At 27.1% G+C, this 19355-nt stretch overlaps 1 protein-coding gene across 1 annotated transcript in view; it reads left to right on the top strand.

The window, feature by feature from the left end:
* The first annotated feature begins 2563 nt into the window (after nt 1-2563).
* The window catches only part of LOC129972736 (sarcoplasmic calcium-binding protein 1-like), a 190680-nt gene continuing 173888 nt past the window's right edge, over nt 2564-19355 (top strand). The window contains exon 1 of the mRNA XM_056086977.1: nt 2564-2768. The gene's annotated coding sequence lies outside the window, so the exon portion shown is untranslated. The remainder of the gene's footprint in view (nt 2769-19355) is intronic.

Here is a 19355-nt window from a genome sequence, read left to right as displayed (position 1 = left end):
TTTAGCTTAAACCCCTGAGCAATATTTTTATATAATGCAATTTACTCAGTCTTTTTCCGAATAAAATTCCGAATTTTTAAAAATCCCTATATTATCTCTCTCTCCATATTACATTATATGAGAGAGACGAGACAAAACTTTTGAATATATCCATAAACTGTAAGGAAATTTTTATTTATAAGTTGTTAAATAAGAGTAAGTTGCTAATTATGAGCAAATTGCTAATTATGAGCAAATTGCGCCCATGAGCAAGTTGCTAATTATGAGCAAATTGCGCCCATGAGCAAGTTTCTTTTATGAGCAAATTGCGCCCATGAGCAAGTTTCTTTTATGAGCAAATTGCACCCATGAGCAAGTTTCTTTTATAAGCAAATTGCACCCATGAGCAAGTTTCTTTTATAAGCAAATTGCACCCATGAGCAAGTTTCTTTTATAAGCAAATTGCACCCATGAGCAAGTTTCTTTTATAAGCAAATTGCACCCATGAGCAAGTTTCTTTTATAAGCAAATTGCACCCATGAGCAAGTTTCTTTTATAAGCAAATTGCACCCATGAGCAAGTTTCTATTTATAAGCAAATTTTATGTATATCCATATGCAAAGCTATGATAGTGAAGTTCATTGAAACATGCAGAATTTTAAAAAAGAACAGTTCCTATATTAACCAGAAAATTAAAATTGTTATTTAATACAAAATGTGAAAAGAAAATATATTTTAGTATAATAAAATGACATAAATGAGTTATGAACCAAAACAATTGCATCTTGCATAAAATTCTTAAAATTTATAGTTGTTAAATTGCAGAAGATATGTGTAATTTTATTTTAAATCTAAGACACATTAATTATTTTGCAGAGTTTCAATTATTTGGCTGCTAAAATAATTTTCAGATTTAATAAAGTTCCAAAATATTACATCAGAACAATAAACTCGAGATCCAGATCCTAGAGAAGTCTTCGTTGCATTAATTGAACTTCAAAGTAAAATGTTTCCGAATAAATTTAAAATTTCACCAACAATTATAAAAATTTTAATATAATTTCATGTTCCGAACACTTAAATAAGTAAATATATATTTTTTGTGATGCTATTATGTAGTTTGCTCTCTGCCCTCGTTAGGTGGACTAAACATCAAAAATAAACTATCGCATATACATCTGTTGTAAAGTTACAGTTAACAAGATCTAAAGAATAGAAACTTTCGAAAGAATAAGAAAATTTCGAAAATTCTTTTCTTTAGTTGATACAGTAACAGAATTTAAAATAATAGTTTGAATTCTGTTAGCAAAAGCCATGGAAAGCCAATGAGAACTTTGAAAATGTTGATGTTAAAGTATTTCTGGTTATAGATATTTTTACACGATTGCGATGAAATTTTGGTGATGCTTCTTAGAATAAGTATGGAAAAAATTATATTCACCTCCCCCCCCAAAGATATTCATCAAAATGCTAGCTTTCATATTAAAACCAATATAGGAAATGATTAAGATGTTATGTATTGTCACCCTCGCCAAATTCACCAGATATTGTTCCATCAAATTTTTTTTTTATCTATGAATAATAACCTTCCGGGAAGGCATTTTTATTAGGATATAAAAATATGGGCTTAATGACTGGAATATATCAAAATCAATGTCATATTGTCAATAAACCATTTGTTGCCTGAAATATGAGAAATATTGTAGCTTCAGTTGAAAAATATATTAAATGCATTTTACTTCATTGTTTTATTGTTCCTTACCTAAGAAATATTCACTCAATAGATTCATAACAAAAATCTCAAAAACAACGACAAGTCTATTTTTAAAAACATGCTCGTCTCCATTTAGAAACACCAGTCTCGGAGCAGTTGACATTGTTGCCTCAACCATTGTATTCACCAGATACAGCTCCATCAAATTACTGTTTGTTCCATCTGATTATTGTCAAGAATACATTCCAAGAATGATCATCTAGAGAAGAATACATTGTTTACCAAGATATCAAATGTCGATTGTATTGCATGAATAGATGAATGGGTTGTATTAAAATTGATAAACCTCATGTTGCATGTAATCCATTTATATCCTAAAATTGGAGAAATACAATATCTCTGGATGAAAAATACAATAAATTAATCTTTCATTCTGAAAATACAATTGCTCATTATTTATTCGAGATATATTTAAACACTCATTAGATTCCCAACAAAAATCCATAGAACAAGAAATTCTCCATCGTTAAAAAATAACTTAAATAGTGCTATGTAGTCTTGCAAATTATAATTCAAAATTAGTCTAATAGGCAAGATTTTTAAAATTAGCGGTTTCACTATCGCTGCATTAAATTTAGTTGATAAATCCAATTTCCAACAAATTGATAAAAATCACCGAAATAAATTGCAAATACTCCACAAACTGCGACCCAAGATATAAAAACCTCCTCGAGGGATACCTAACTATGTGAGAAGAGAAAAAAAAAAGTGCCAAAATAACTGGCAGCAAAGAAAAAGCACAGCCAAAAGGTAGCGGAAAGTCGCACGCATGCGCAAATCTGTTCAGGACTTATCAGCCAGTGACTTCGCTCCATCCGGCAGCTACATACAACGTCTCTCTCTCGATCTGTAGGTAAGCAAGTGCAGGTGAGAGCCCGTTCTTCGCACGCCCCCTCGAATCGTCTGTTTGCCCGGGATTTCGAGCCCTCAACAGGTAGTCGAAGATTTTTCGCCTCTTAGCGCCTGGTGAATCGGGAAGGACTAGTTTCTTTTAAAGCCCCAGGATTTCAGAAAGGTAACTTATTATTTCTAACTGTGTGCATATCTGGGATTTTTGGAGAGTTAGGTTTCGGTTGGGAAAAAAAAAAGAATTGATAATGGAATAAAAGAGCTTTTGGGAGTTTCTTTTTTAGATATGAATTAGAAGGCATGTTTCTAGTGTCACATTTTAGTGTCGTTGCTTTATTTAATAGTTAAATGTGCCTGAAAAAAAGTGCATCTTAATTTATCTTAAACGCTATTTTATTATGTAAAATATGGAATTTTATCGTTTGCTTTTGATTAAAATAATTACTTTTAAAATTTCTTTTATTAATCGTGTTTTGTCTTGTGTATTCAAATTGCATATGATATAAATTCCTCATTTATAGCTTTATTTCTCATCTTAAGTACTTATGGCGATGCAATGCGTAGTGTGTATAATGTTAAATGAAAGTAAGAATTCTAGGATCATGAAAAATGTTTGAATTTTATTTCTTACACATTTACGGTGAAAATTATGCATATGTATTCACTTATTTAGAGTTTGTCTATTTAAAGTTATATTGAATAATTCTTTCAATCAAATATTTATATTATTCTATGAAAAATATTCACAGAAATATATTATGGTTATTTTAATGATAAAATAAACTAGTTCTCATACTGCACGATTTTTATTGCACAATTTATATATATTAACGATATTAAATATTTATATCGTTAATATATATATATATTATACTATATATATAAACGATATTAAAATATTTTATAAAATTTTAGAGCAATTACCCCTAAAATGTAATCCTACAAATTAAAGGAAAAAATGTCGATAAATTTTTTCCTATTATAACTTATTTAAAAATCATTTAATAATACTGGAACTAACTAGATTAATAAATTACTGCATACGGATATGATGCTGAATAAGATGATGAAATTACGCTTTTTATTAAATTCCTTAAATATATGTAGACTTAATACAAAACTGAAAATAAGTTGTAATAAAATATCATTTTTAGGAAAGATTTATGCTATTAGCCTTTATTATTTATAATTATCATTTAATTTTTGCATTTTTTTAATAATATAAATATAAGCTAATAAAATGATAAATTATATTTTTTAGAACGAAATACGATGATGAAGTCTATTGATAGCTTAATTTCGCTTGAAAATACATCTAGAGACGACATTCGAAGAAAGTACAACTCCATATGATAATAAATATTTTTAAATTAGTATTCTATAGTTAGTTAAGTTTTCAATTAAAATTATATGTTTATTATTTTTTTGTGTGTTATATTTATACGTTTTAATGATGTTAAAACGACCGCAACATAATTTGAGTCTTTTCGCAGAATAGATATGGGTACTGATTTCAAAATATTTTAAGTGCAGAATTGTTAAAAGTATCATTCAAATATTTATATAATATGTAAGAAAAATTCTGGCAACAGAATGCATTTAAGAAAGTGTGATATTTTTTTTTTCCTTGACAATTGAAACATCAACGTGAATTCATAACTACGTATAGATATTATATCTGAAAGAACGATAACTCATTTTGCAAAAAATCGTACAAATTTTTCTGGTCTTCAAACGTCTTTATGAAATATAGCTGTTTTGAATGCTGTTGATTTTTATTTGATACTATTTTGCCTCAGGGATAAAATAAAATGTATAATTTTCTCTTTCGCGATTTATTATTCAGCAAGAAAGATATATCCTTTCTCAATGCATTTGCAGCAGAAAATAATAAATATTGCAATGCAAATTGTAGAATAAAATATTTTATTTTGCCTTTTGGAAAGTAACATTTTACAAAATATTTCCTATTTTTTAAAAGGATGTTTAAATAAAAAAAAATTCCTTTTCTACAACAAATTGTGTTAAATGTCGTTATATAACGATTTTAGATATTTTTTCTAATTTTGCCATTTAAAAAAAATAGTCGGCTTTTTTTTATTTATTCTTTTGCTATTTAATGCAAGAATGCAAATGTACATTGCTGCATAAAAGATTTTGCCGAATACTAGCATTTATTATATAAAATCCCTGTTCTATCCAATAAAAAAATTCAAATCATATTATCATATTTAAAAAATTAATGCCGATATCTGTAGAGTATATATTGTTAGAGTTATTATTTATAATTATATTTTTAATAGTCAAAATAAAAAATAATCTCTAAATATATATCTTATTTTTTTTATGTATGAAAAGAAAAGAGCTTTACTCGTGCGTAAAATTCAATATTCCTATTTTAAATTGTTTCACTAATTTCTTATTTTTTTGCAAAGAAGTAAATTCGCAACAAATAATATATAAAAAGCAACTTTTGCAATAATTCTTAGTAATAATTTTTTGCAATTAATATATAAAAACAATACTGTTTGCAATAATTCGTTTGCATTAAATATATAAAACATCTAAATTAAATTTACAAAACTAAAATATTAAAAAAGTTGAAATTATTTCAAGCAAAATTCTTTTGGAAAGCGATTTGGAAATTCTAAAATGAATCCATAATTCTAACAACAAATTTAGGGCAATAGAATTAATATGCGACTGGAACTGAGCTATAAATCAAATACGAAAAGCACCATTGGTGATTATATAAGTCATCTTGATAACGAATACGTTGCAGAGTGTTAACTCCCTTAATTATCGAACACAAACCTCATTCGAAGCATCGAATAATCGTATTATCTAGATAATATAGCTATTATAATTCGATATAAATCCAACAAGGTTCTATCTCTTATACATCGTTAATAAATATCGGCATAAAGGTATTTCTCTCAAATATATCATAGCCTATTTCCAATCCTTAATATGACAATACTACTCAAAATGGAAAGATCGTGCAACTACATAATTGAAAACTACTTCAGTTAAGGGGTTAAAATGATAATATTTTAGGTAATATTCGATTGCTTTTTTTTATTAAAATTATTAAAGGATTCTACAAAAGTTAAACATTTAGCTGAGGTCTATACAGAAGTAATGATAAAACTGCGAGGCGGTTTCGAACGTTTTATAAATACTTAAAGTCAACAATATTTAATCTTCCAAATGAAACCACTGTGGTTAGTTGAATATTATGTGTAAATGTTCGATGCATTTCGAATATATAGGTTAAGGAATTGTTTTTCTTCTTTTAGTTATATATCGGCTTTTCGAATCTTTTTTTAAATAAATTAAAGAAATTGCATGCGATTCGTAGAAAAGTATTTCCTAAAAAATAACTTCGGAACTCAACTTTAAGATAATTAAGGCACCGAATTTCCCCTCAAACTTTCTGGAGATATCTACTGTTTAAAACTTTAATTGTTCCTAATTAACGAGCAAAATTTTAATAGTGTTTTTACTTCATTAGATAAGTTTTGTTAAAGGTTAATTCCTGAAAAGAGAAATAAACTCGTAAGTAATAATTTTTTTTAATTCAAGTATTTGGGCGCCATCTAGTGACAACTATCGGAACTACATCATTCATGTCCTTTTAGGAAAAGCGATCGTATTACGAGGTTTCCGTGAAGGCAGTATTTTTTTTTATATCGTCAGAGCTTAAAAGATTAAAAAATCCAGAATATATTACTGAGGCTTCCATTACATAGTTTTGAGTTTTCGATCTTGCGATTCCAATAATATTTCTATGTATAAATCATTTCAATAGAGCTTTGTATTGAATATACAGAAAGATTTTTTTTAATTGGTCCTTAGTAAAGTAGTTAAAAGTATATTTCTATATATTGCGAATACTTTATGATACGAACTTTTTTTATCTCTAACAACAGAATCCGTTTTCCTGATCAGATTTCCAACACGCGTATGTCTCTTAATCTTGTATTGTTAATATTTTCTTATTCAAATATTCTAATAACTGTACATGAATGGTTGTTCACTTTTATTAATAGATTTCCAAGTAAATTCTATAAAAAGCGAAAGCATTCTCATTTGTTTTTTTTATTCTTAATATATTCTCTATTGACTATATTAAAGATATACTCTATTAATGATAAATAATATAGTATGCTTCTGACTATGTTAATGATAAATAATATAGTATGCTTCTGACTATATTAATGATAAATAATATAAAATGCGTTTGACTATATTAATGATAAATAATATAAAATGCGTTTGACTATATTAATGATAAATAATATAAAATGCGTTTGACTATATTAATGATAAATAATATAAAATGCGTTTGACTATATTAATGATAAATATAAAATGCTTTTGACTATATTAATGATAAATATAAAATGCTTTTGACTATATTAATGATAAGTGAATATTGCTAAGTCGTTTATTATAATAGATATTTGATTAATCAATACATTGATCATTTGCAGCTCATTCGTTCAATTTGCAAATAAATTTGATAAAAACATTTTTAAAGCTTACTAGTACACATTAGTAAACCAAAAAAAGAAAAAAAGAAAAGAATTTAAATTATTTTCTTTTTTTCTAAACTTAAAACATTAATTTTCTAACAACTTCGATTTAGAACTAATATTATATGAATTTTATTTCATGAACGAATTTTTGCTATTTACGTAAGATGAATATTACTTCAATTATATTGTTGAATCCAAGCCGTTATTTATGATAATTTCTTTTAAATATTCTCTCTCTCCAAATGATGTCTGGATCTGGTGACACTTTGAGTATCTACTCCATATTTTCTACAAATTGCAACTCAATATACAAATTAAAGAATCAGAAAACAATTTGTCATGCATAAGGAACTAAACCTATTAGTTGAACTGAGAATTAAGCTCTTGGACTATTCAAATAATGGCTTACTTTGACGGCCTAGGATTTGGCATTTTTGAGAATACGCCAAAAACGCCAAAATAATGGTTTACTTGGCCATTTTCAGATTACGCCAAAATCGCCAACACCGAGACTTCAATTGCTAAGTCGGCAAAAATTTGTATTTTTTGGCGATTTAGCGTGGTTGCCAGAAGAAAAAACAATTGCTCGAGTTATGTATTATCAATTGATAGTTGTATGAAACTATAATATGCTGATTATATTATATATCACATAAAATAAGATATCTGTCAGAATGCTTACATCATACTTATCAGAATTGATAGATTTTGAGTATCTTAAAATATTATCATGTTTTAACGTTAGGATCACACAAACGTATGAAATTTTAAAAGTCTAATGCGTCGGAAAGTTTCAAAATTTATTACAAATTTCTTAATCTACTAATAAAAAAAAGATTGAAATTAAATAAAATTACATAAAAAAAGGCAATCAAGTGCTAGAATTACTACCATTTTTAAATCTGATTTGAAATGTTTTTAAACGTACTTATGCAGTGATGTATTTGATCGCTAGAATATTTCGCCTTTTTGATGCAGAATTTCTGAACTGCTATCGAAAATTTATCCATTTATAATTTTTCATGCTTTATTACGGTTTTAAGTAATTCTTATCAGATTTTTGGAAAAATTATTTAAAGAACAGATGTATATCGCTCCTGTATAATATGATTCTTCCTTTACATGCAAAAACCATTCGATCAATGTAAGTATACTTCGTTCGTTTCGAGATTTTACATTTATCTAAAACATTAATATTTCTCCATGGTTATATTTTCAACCCGAATCTTTATATATTTATTTATTGATCTATTGATTTGTTAGCTTAGCTATTTGCATTTTCAGAATCAATAGCCTCAAAAAAATAAAGAAATATTGCGATTAGAACATCAAAAATTGGTGGATGCCCCTCAAATTTTTATGACAAGAAATAGGTGGTTAATAATATAATCAGTTCGTCATAAAAGCGTTTTATTATTTAATCGTCAAAAGAAGGATCCAATATTTCCTACTAAAAATAATTAGATTTGGTTCGTTTCTTTGGTAAACCATAATAATCAATGGATGGCTTTGATTGATGTGGACTTGTACATTGTGTGTAATGGTCCTAAACCTTTCCCAATATGTCATTGTCCATATTATCATTTTCCTGATGACTCAATATTAAGTTTTGTTCATTTTTATTCTTGAGAATATTTTCATTGCAAGTTTATTATCGGCTTCAAGGCTATTTTATCTATATTTCATCTGTTTTCGTGAATTTAACGAAACATACACGTTGTTGAATAATCGATTTTCGACGAAAATATCGATATTTTTATTCGGTTATCTTAATCTGCATTTATTTTTAAGGAAATTACATTTCTTTTTATATGTGCTTTATTTATATTTTAATGTTGTTTTACATATTATTTTCTAAAATTCTAAATTATGATAAAATCTTTCAAAAAAAAGTCTCATGAGATCAAATCCATAGATTTTGTTCAAATTTGACGCAATAATTTTCCTATATATTCTGTAGCTTCTAAACTATGGAATAAACACTATATTTATTTAAAAAGATTTTGCATTTTTTGAATGTTTCATAATGCGAATTTTTTTTTTAATTTCATATTATTTATCAGTTTAATCTCAATCAAAGAATGGATATAATATAGATTATTTCTTTGTTCTATAATTACGTAACATGTTTTTTTTAGTAATTTGCAAAATATTTAACAAAGCATTTGAAGAGTTTTTGAACTAGAAAGTTTTTTTGCCTGGTATCTCTTTATAATCAAGGAAAAGTATTTCTTTCAATTTTCAAAACCACTTTGGCTATTAACTGATATGCTAATACTTGACAGGTTTAATTTCAATTTTCTTCGTTCAAAAATTTTTAAAAATTATCTTAAATCTGATTAAAAATAAATTAAAATTATCTTAAGCATTTTAAAATATTTTTTTTAAAAATTCGCAATGAATGTAGTCACGTACATTAAGAAGCTCGGCTATATTTGGTTTCTACACATTGTCTGCTTTCTGAATGAATCAATTAGTCACAGTTAAATAGTTAAACAATAAATTTGAACAGATATATTTTTCAAAATATTATAAATTATCAGGATATTTTTTCGCTCATCTTAATTACTCACAAATTGAATCGATCTCGCAAAAGGAAATTTTTAGAAAGAGTTTTTATTAGAATAGTAAACAGTACAAAATACCTTTCTGAAAAATTGAGAAAAGGAAATATTTTAATCATAACTTTAATCCCTTATATAATACGTTTTTTTTTTATCTCTACTAATAATAAAGGTGTGTGTGTGTGTGTGTGTGTGTGTGTGTGTGTGTGTGTGTGTGTGTGTGTGTGTGTGTGTGTGTGTGTGTGTGTGTGTGTGTGTGTGTGTGTGTGTGTGTGTGTGCGCGCGTTGAACAACTATCCAGAATGGATCGTTATATCTACAGGTTCCCAGTTAGGAATAAATTGCATCGAAAATTAGAATTCCACAAAAATTTTAATTAATTAAACGAGGTTTTTGGCGCTATCCCGCTGTAATTCCTGAAAATAACATTGCGTAAAATTGGTTTAAAAAATGTTTATGTTGTGAAAATATTCTATTTTGGAACTTCTCACTTCAACGTAGTACTTTTAGCGTATTTCTGTTGGCTGGTACAGTCAATATTATATTAATATTTGTTCTTCCAGGGTATCTTTGCGAATTTATCCTCTTTCATTACGACTTTAAATTACTACTAAAGTATTTCTGTGGAAAAATAAATTGTTTTTGCATAACCTATGACAACTTTTCAAGCCCATTTTAAATCATTTTATACATTTCTATTGAATTCTGAAACAGAGTGCAATGAAATATTCAAAAACAAATACATATAATAAAAAACTAAAATTACGTTATATTATATATATATATATATACAAAAGTATTAGAATCAAGTTAATAGGAAAAACAAAAATCAAATAAAAATTAAACCAAAAAAATTATTAAAAAAATATAAAAGAATCCGGGACCCTTTGGCTTAAATAAAAATAGAACTTTCCTTGCATATTGGATCACTCAATAGATGGCGCTGGGTGCCTACCTCTGTATACATAATTTACCGTTAATTTTTTTAAAAAACAGGGAATCACAATCGATAGTTTAAAGTTTCCTTGACTGTTGGATGGTATGTTCTGGCCTTTTCGTTTTTAATTTTAGTGCTAGTTTTTGTTTTTATTGTTATTTTTGTTATTGTATTTTTACTTTGTTGTGGTTATTTTATTCTAATCTGTTATTTTGTATTTCCTTTCTGTTAAAATGGTATATCTCTTGAGCATAATTTTAGGGGATTTTCGGGTCACGAGGAATCATTATTAGACAATATCTGTATGTCCTCACAGAAAAAATCCCTTTCTTTGAATCCCTGCCTGAGGGTGACCCTTGAAAAAGTCTTCAGGCCGGATTCTTTTTTTATATTTTTTTAATAATTTTTTTGGTTTAATTTTTATTTGATTTTTGTTTTTCCTATTAACTTGATTCCAATACTTTTGTATCAATTCATCTGTGTTTTAGAAGTAGCTGCAATTGCGCTCTCTAAATACTATGAAGTTCTTTTTTGGTTTTAGTTTAAATAGGCAATAAATTTTAGTTGCGATTTCGAAACTGTTCTGTTTCGTTTTCATTTTAGTTTCGTTTTCAAACTTTTTCTTACTTTAGATTGGTTATATATATATATATATATATATATATATATATACAAAATCAAATGAATACTTCCGTCTTCAGCAATAAACGAAGGAATGGCGAGCAAACGTAGCTAAAAATACTTCCTGAAATAAGATAATTGAGAATGGCAAGTTTTACATAAAAACTGTTGATGCAGTTGAATTCAGAAACAAAAGATAAATAAAGTAGTTATAAAATATATTCTGATGAAGCACGTACCATTTAATTTTATTTAATGTAAAAATTTTAAATTATTGTACTCTTTTTTATTGTTTATTTAGTCATTATACACTGAATGTTTGCTCTAATTGTGCTAATTTCTAAACAGCTAAAGGTGGGTGCATAATTCCAATAGGATATATGGTTTAAGTGAGGTAAACAAAAATATTGTGTGTATGCTTGTGCGTGCGTGTGCGTTGAGACAATAAATTCGTGACTATAAAAAGATAAGGATGTCTAAATTTTTTATACCATTCACTTTTCTCTTAATATTTAGTAAAAACAATTTGACACGCTAATATTTTAAATGAATCAGTTTTATTCTTTTTCCATCTAAATTTATTTCATTATGGAACTTATAAGATTCATAAATAGATAATCACTTGAAATGATTTCAGAGACTCGATCGAGAGGGTTTAGTCAACAAAACGAATCGTGCTGTTTTGAAATGCATTTTACTGGTTTAAAATAATGAAATTCGAAACTTCATAATTAGTTCACTCGTTTCCCTATAAGGTCCGAAATTTGATATATACCTAAAATTACTTGCATAAAATCTATGCGCTAAAACTCGTGAATTTAATTTCTTACATTCAGAAATAATAAGGTTAATAATCCCACGAGCAGTCAACATTCTGAAGGTTATGGCACAGAATCTAATATATATCCACAATCCTAGAGATAAAATTAAATGCAAAAAAAATATTAAATATGTTTTAATAAGCCTTGGAAGGTCTAAATCATGGATATTTATTTGATTTAGGAAACTAAATTCTTGTACAATTTACTTTTTCCTTATACCCTATACTAAAAATAATAATAGCTTTCTTCCCCAATAACAAAACACAGCAGTCGAGCAATATATTTTATATTCCTTAAAATATTTTCCTCTTTCAATTCAGTTTTTATTTTCCAATTCACTCAAGAGCAAAAACAATCTCTTGTAACAGAAAGAGTCATCCACATGTTTTCGTTTGTCCTGAAGCTTTCATGGGTTAGTTTGAATTCATTCAAATACCTTCGAGATGTCTGTTATATTGTTTGACAACTACTGCATGTCTGCTTTGAGTATGTGGAGATCTCAGTTTAAGAGCATTTCTTTACGGAAAGCAATATTGAACCGTCAAAATACAGAATTCTATTCTTGTATTATTTGAAAAGGATCTCGAATATTTTCAGGTCGATGGCTTGTAAGAATAGCAAAGAATTTTGTATGTTACATTTGAAACTATAATAAAATAATTTATCTATTTCTTAAAGCAAATTTTTAATCAATGCTTGATTAATTTAAAGTTCCATTTTATTACTTAAACTGTTCCAGGAATTATAAATATTGAAATTCGAAACAACGTATTACATTTAATTTATTTAGCAATATTTTGTTGCTGTAAGTTTTACTCCATTCATGCGTGATAAATTGAATTTATCGGCCCTTTTATAATTCCCCTTAATTTCAAAAATGAATACTAAATTGATTTCAAAAAAAACTTCTACTTTAACTTCCGAAAAAATATTAAAACGATTATGACAATTTCCTTTAAAACATATATATTGTAGAAACTAAATAAATATCAAATTATCTAAAAATAAAAAAGATCCATTTAATAAAGAATATCATCAAGCCTATTTATCAGAAAAAGACTTTAAATTATCATTAATTGTGATATATATTTTATTACCATTTTAAATCCTTTATTATCATCATCATCATTTTACTTGATGCTGCTTTTCTATTTTGAATTAGAGAAAAAGTTCCTTTGGCGCAATACAAACTACATATTGGCTCATGCATCACGAAATTCGAGAACAACCAAACCAAAATCTAGTAAATTAAAAATAATTCTTATAACAGCAAACATGCATAACACATTTTCTTGAATATGTCTGACCCATATAATAATTTCTAAAACTTTTTATTTAAATCTCAAATGAATCAAAAAAATTTCTTATAATTTAAAACACAAATGCTCTTTCAGAAATATATCCAATTCATATAATTATTTCTAAAATTCATTTTTATTTATAAATTCAAATAAGTCACAATTTTTTCTTATTATTCCAAACATGAAGAACATTCTTTTAAGAATCTTATCAACCCTTATAATAATTTTTGATATTCGTTTTCATTTAGAAACTCAAGCAAATCCCAAACTATTTTTTAAATTGCAGATTTTTTTTTCACAAATGTGTAATATTTCCTCCGAATACGTCAGAAGATATAATAGTTTCTAAATATCGTTTTTATTAACAAACTCAAATAAATCAAACGAATTTTTTATTAGCTCATACAAAGATGATTAATCCAATAATAATTTCTAAAATTCATTCTTATTTACACATTCAATTAAATGATTTTATTTAATTGCACACGTGCAGATGACTAATCCAATAATAATTTATAAATTCGTTTTTGTTTACAAACTCAAATCAAACGATAATTTTTATTGGTTCACATAAAAATGGCTAATCCAATAAAATTTTCTAAAATTTTTATTTACAAATTCAGATAGATCAAACGATTTTTTGTAATGTCACACACGATGATAAATACAATAATTTCTAAAATTTAGTTGAGTTCGTAAATATAAAACGCACACGACTTTTGAAATTGCAGAACGTTTAATGATGAACATCTGTAACATTCTTCCGCGAATAACATACTCAATAAAATGTCAATTGTTCTAAAACACAAACTTTTTTTTCAGCTGACGAATTCTGTCATACTTCTCTTGACTTTTCAAAGTAAATACATTATGTCTCGTCTGAAAGAGCAATCATTCATTGGAGCGAAGAGTCCCCTTTTGCATTGGATTCTCGCTAAAGAGAAATTTTCTGATGATGCCAGTGCAGCTATTAATGATTGGAATGAATGTGTTTGCCAATGGCCGTAAAACATTTTGTAACTTCCTGGCGTGTTCCCCCCATTTTGACCCATTCTTCCAATATTTACTCTGTTCCACTCGTTTCCTGTTTGTAGTACTTTTCCCTAAGAAAAACATGGTTGAGTTGATTCAGGCGATTTATTTTTTACGATGAAAATTCGTACATGTTTTTTTTTTAAATTATGCGAAAATCAGTCAAGTAATTCATTGTTTTAATCGATTGTAGGCTTTGTAGAGTTTTGAAGACTTATTTTGATAGTCAGTTTTTGGGCACTAAAATTTACTGGACTTAACTCAGGTTTTACAGAAATTCTTATACAAAAAGTAAATCAGAATTATTAATAATGTCAGTGTCACTGTTCACTCAGTCACGATTTTTGCAAATAGAGCCGTTTTCTAATTATTAGATGGAATTCATATAATGCAGCTCTGACAGAATATTGCAAATGAATGCAATGGTCCTATTCAAGACAATTATGATAATATAGTTCTCAATATAAAAAAAAAGAAATAATTGTTAAATTCTTCGATAAAAAAAAGCCTTTTAACTACATTGTACTAGGATATTATTCTAAAATCGTGGTATTGATGGAATACAAAATTTAAACTAGCCGCCTTTAGAGACCAAGTAGTTCAAAATAAATATGATTGCATATCATTTCATTTAAATATCTTATACATAACTTGATGTTTGATATACTGAAAAAAGAACTTTTTCGTATTCAATCTTATTGTGGTAGACATCAAAACCGTTGTTTCTTAATAAAATTACATCTTTTCTAATTCTTGCGAGCATGAACCTTCTAAACGGCGTCATATCACTTGGTATAGTTGTGTCATTAATAGCTTAAGTAACTGGATAATCTATACGGAATTTTCCTTCCTCATGTAAACTGCGGAGAATATCTTCTATAATCGTATGAAATTCTACTGAGCAAAATTTTCCTCTTAGGCCCTCAACAACATAAGAAAATCACATAATTAAATATTCCGTAAAGAATTACATTGCAACAATAAAATTGCTCTGAAAATTATGCAATAAAAATATTTTTAAAAATTGGCAAAATTGATATCATTTTATTGGCATATTTTGCCAATTAAATAGATATCATTAAAAAACAACATATTGTTGTAAAAATTATGAAGTTATTAATTTCAGTTTTGTAAGCGATAATATTTTCATTAACTTTTGCTGTAAAGTAAAAATCTCCCTTAATTTTTTTGCACTAATTTTCCGGATTGAAATTTCAGAAAACTCGCTCTGAAATGCGCATTCACATTCTTTAAATATATTTGTGCCAAATTATGTACCTTAGAACAGATGACATGCCCGGAAGATTATAAACACACATACATAGTTCTTTGCTATAGGAGAAATAGAAAAATTCCATCATGTAATAAAACAGGAAAATTGATGTAAATACGTATATTTATGAATTTAAAAAAAATTAAAGAATTATGAATTATTATGAATATAAAATTTAATTTTGTAATTAATATAAATTAATTACAAAAATTAAAAAAAATTATTCTCCGAGTCCGAAAACACATTTTTGACAACATATCTGTTTATTCGTCAGTCTGTCTATGAATATGACAATTCAAAAAAAAAAAACTTTAAGCTAAATGGGCGAAATTTAATACCTGAATTTTTCGCAATATTTGTAGACTTATCAAATTTTGAACAAAATGCAATAAAAAATCTATCTGCCTCTTCGAATGAAAATGAAAACGATAATTTCAATATGAAAAGAGTTTGATAAAATTTTGTATACATATTATACACATACATACAAATGTAAATTCTTTTTCAAATTTTGGAAAGAATCTCTCAAACTCTTAAACAATTTCCTGTTACAAAAACCAAAATGCTGTCTTAAGCATTGAGCAATAAAATTAAATATTCAGGGAAAAATTTCGTTAATTAAATGCTATGTTTAAGTATTAAACCGTAAAACTAGATATTGCGTTTCTTTCAATGCAGTTTCTCAGCTGTAAAACTACCAAAGCAGGAAAAACACTTTCACACCTAATTTTACTAATGGTATCTCCCCAAGTTTCCAACAGAGAAGAACTCAGCAACGTGCACTCAGATCTGATGAAATTTAGTCATGCTAATCAGTTTTGGTGACAATAAATCTTGGTAATAAAATATTACTTTTGGAGAAATTACCCAGAATTACCGAATTTTGGCAGGACAATAATCATGCTGTGTAATGAAGAAACCGAAATGAATATCATATTTGTTGAATCACAAAAGGCATATCAGAATTTCTTTTAATCTGACTTAAAATGTTTATTATCCGATATTTTAAGACTTTTTTTTTATGACAGTATATTTATCGCAAGCTTGTATTTTTATAAGAAAAATGCATAAAGTATATGAAAAGTTTAGTTAAATTTGTACATATAATAAACAATCACTTTTTATTTTCTTCGATTTAGAGAGAGCTGCAAATGTTGTATATCGATTATTTTGCTTTAATTTTCAAGTAAAAGATTAACATTAAATGAAGATCAAGTCACTCGTTAAGTCTTACTTCTGGTACGATGTCGGCATTTTTAAATTTTGAATTTAAAGAAGAAATGTCATTAGGAGGTGATTTAAAATTGAAAAAATTTAAATTTCTTAGCTCATGCATTTATTATTTATTCTAATTAATAAAAGAAATATGTCTGTTAAACGGAACTGAAAGCTCTTCAACACTAATTATAAAGATTTTAAATCTCTGTATTGTCTTTTTATTTATTTCAAATATAAAAAATAAACATAACTGTTAAAGCAGGTGATGTATCAAAACCTAATTTTCTTTAAATGCACTATTGGTATTTTTATCTTCCAAAAGAAATATTACTATAAAATGAAGTAAGAGACTCAAAAACTTATTTCATACCGACATTTTTTTTATTTAACTTTTTTTAAAGTCCTGTTATAAGCATATAGAATTGCATTCTGTTCATTATGTCTTAAGAATAATTATCTGTAATATTAATTATTAATAATGTCTGTTAAGAATAATTATCTGCTATAGATAATTTCTGATAGAACCATTAACATCAAAGACAGTAAGAGGCCAGAGGTCCACATTTTTCTCATTTTGTTTGAGGTGTACACTACATACTTTAACACTGAATAAAGACAAGGTTTACTCAATTTGCAATAAATGTAAAATCTATCTATTCTTCATTGCACTAGCATTCTCAGATTATTATTGAAGCTCCGGCAAACTGTTTTTATACTTTTTGAATGTTCATTGACTACCCAGATACTTGGGCAACAGAATAAATGAAATTAATAAAATCTGTCTTGGTTTAATATGCCAATTTGAAATAGTAACAAATCTACAACGAAAAATTTCAGATAAGTACAAGACATTCTAAGTTCATATTAAATATATTTTAAAACGATAATAAATTTGATAATAACAGATCTTAGTATGTGTACTAAAAAGAAGATTTTTATTGAATTGTTTTCCACTTTATAGTATTTAATTCGTAATTATAAAAGTTAAAAATTCATTAAAGCCTTTTTTTTTTAATTTTTCAAAATGGCATCATCAGTACAGAACCATATTTTAATTTAATTATCCGATTCAATGTTAATTCCAGTTTGAAAGTATCAAAATATTCTGGTTTGTAATATATAGCTGAAGAAAACTTTTAATTTCCATCTCTAAAAAAAATAAAAAATAATAACAAAACTTTATTTTTATAAGTATGAAACAAGTTAAATAAAAGCGTTTGTAATTTAAGCCATTTTTAAATTAAAAATAACAAATTCCTCATAAATCAAGCTATAGAATTTGCTGGCAACGATATATATATTTATTTCGCCATAAAGAAGACAAAACAGCAGAAGGCATATCGCAATGCTCGAAAGAATAAATGCGAATGGGCGATTAAATTATTACAAAGCGAAATGATTCTTGCTAAGCATATGCAACAAAAGTAATTTGCTTCTAGATGAATGAATAATTTATGATGCAAGCCTTTGAAGAATTCTGCGAAAATCTATGAAGAATTCTGTATGCAAAAGAGATGCGAGACGATGATAAATTCAATCAAGAGAGATCTTCTCGGATTTCGAGATGGAAGAATAATCGTGATTAATTGCTTATGTTTCAAAGATAAAGCTGATTTGATTCGAGACTTTAAAGAGGTATGATGTAGATGGCATTAAAATGTAAAAATGGTTCTTTTTAATCCATGCCATCTGCTTATATTAACAATCTTACAAATAATACACGCCGTGAAAATAACTTCTAAAAATCATAAAAGCAAATTGAGAAAACTACAAAGATTAGAATGTGTTTTTTAAATGAATAAATTGTTTACAAGTAGAGAAATTTCAAGAAAATGGCGATATCCTTCGACTTCTTCTGTCATCAAATCGTTAGTTCTGATTAGTCTTATTTTATCGCCAGAAAAACAGTTATTCTAATTAACGTCCCGTTTTAAAGCAACACTAGGACTATTTAGGGAAGGACCCCGTAATTTTGAACCTCGGTCAGATAACAAGGAGAACACCTGAACTGGCATCCCTTTTGCACCCCACACCACACCACTGGGAGGACGTTTGGACCAGACACGTATACACGACGGTACTTCGGTTGAATCGAGTCACGAACCTGAAACCCTCCGGTTCCGAAGCCGAGACCTGACTACCAGGTCACCTCGGCCCTTCTAATTAACTAGGGTCACAAATTCTTATAATCAAATAATTGAATAGTAGAAAAAATTGTAATATGAAGAAAAGAAAATAAATCTGTAGGTAATATAAATAATATCAATATTATTTTTGATATTTTATATACTTGGAAGATTTTATTAAAAAACATAGCTTGGAAACATCTGTCAAACTCGGTTACTTCCTTGTCAAAAACATTTTTTAAATGAAGTAATATTGAAAAGAGACAAGCTTTTAACCAATATTCAAAAATTTGCAGAAATCAGAAGAGACAGCCCAAAA

This window comes from Argiope bruennichi, chromosome 6, assembly GCF_947563725.1.
Source record: "Argiope bruennichi chromosome 6, qqArgBrue1.1, whole genome shotgun sequence".
In the NCBI taxonomy this organism is placed as follows: Eukaryota; Metazoa; Arthropoda; class Arachnida; order Araneae; family Araneidae; genus Argiope; species Argiope bruennichi.
Note: the sequence above shows the minus strand (reverse complement) of the source record. Positions and strands in the feature narration are given on the sequence as shown.